General features: G+C 38.2%; 1 non-coding gene across 1 annotated transcript; it reads left to right on the plus strand.

Annotated features, from left to right (window-relative positions):
• Positions 1 to 276: 276 nt before the first annotated feature.
• TRNAK-CUU (transfer RNA lysine (anticodon CUU)) lies at positions 277 to 349 on the plus strand. Its single transcript has one exon. It is a non-coding gene; the product is annotated as a tRNA-Lys (tRNA).
• Positions 350 to 1402: the final 1053 nt, after the last annotated feature.

A 1402-nucleotide genomic window follows, 5' to 3' on the forward strand; every position in this document is an offset into this window, starting at 1 on the left:
CTCTTTAGACTTAGTACAATTTTACACTTTTAAAAAATTATAGGATCCCAAAGAGCTTTTGTCTATATGGGTTATATCTATCAGTATTTACCATATAACAGTTTAAAACTAACATATTAAATATTTATAAATTGTTTTACAAATTACAATTATATACCCATTATATATTAAATTAGAATGATGACATCATCAGACATCATGTATCTTTGGGAAAATTCCACTGTGCTTATGAGAGAATGAGAGTAAAAACGGCTATTAATAATGTCTTGGGGGACTTCCCTGGTGGTCCAGTGGTTAAGACTCTGCACTCTTAATCCAGGGCACCCAGGTTTGATCCCTGGTCAGGGAACTAGATCCTGCATGCCACAACTAAGAGCCCATATGCTGCTACTAAGAGCATGCATGCTGCAACTAAAGGAACACACATGATGCAACTAAAGGATCCCGCACGTGGCAACAAAGATCCTGCATGCCACAACTCAGACCCAGCACAGCCAAATAAATAAATAAATATTTAAAATAATAATAATGCTTGGTGTTATTATGAAAATAGTTCTGATCTCACAGATCCCCTGAAAATGTTTTGGAGACTCCTAGGGGGTTCACAACTCATGCTTTGAAAACTAAAACATACTTTGGTCTAAATAATATTCCAAATCTTCTTGATTTTGCCTTTTGTCTTGAAGTTCCAGAACACAGACTTCATCTGTATATAAGGTTCATGCAAAATATCAAAGTAAATAGATGTCTTATAAGTGAAAAACTGTGTTACTCTTTTATGTTCTTTCTTGACTAATCAACAGCTCTGGGTGTGAACAGTCAGGTTCAGAAGATATTTTGCTCATTAAGAAAAATATCAAAATACAATTCATTACTTCATAATGTATCCTATCTCTTCTATCCACTTCCTAAAATGTTATATCCTCATCTGCATGGTAAAATTAGCAAAGATAATAAAATATGCCTCAGGTAAGGTGGTCATAAGTCTTTGGATAAATTGATATCAAAAAGTCATCATGGGGCTTCCCGGGTGGCGCAAGTGGTTGAGGGTCCGCCTGCCGATGCAGGGGACACGGGTTCGTGCCCCGGTCTGGGAAGATCCCACATGCCGCAGAGCGGCTGGGCCCGTGAGCCATGGCCGCTGAGCCTGCGCGTCAGGAGCCTTTGCTCCACAACGGGAGAGGCCACAACAGTGAGAGGCCCGCATACCACAAAAAAAAAAAAAAAAAAAAAAAAAAAAAAGTCATCTTTCCAGATAACTAGAAGAAGTACCTAGCAAATGAGTTTTCCAGATGGCCAATCCCAAGTGCCCCCTAAACAAACTTGACCCCTAAAACTTATAACAATTGTAAAATGTGTAGATCAAGGAAAGACTTCTTGTAGTTCAAAATCCTATAAAAAA

This window comes from Orcinus orca, chromosome X, assembly GCF_937001465.1.
Source record: "Orcinus orca chromosome X, mOrcOrc1.1, whole genome shotgun sequence".
Classification (NCBI taxonomy): Eukaryota; Metazoa; Chordata; class Mammalia; order Artiodactyla; family Delphinidae; genus Orcinus; species Orcinus orca.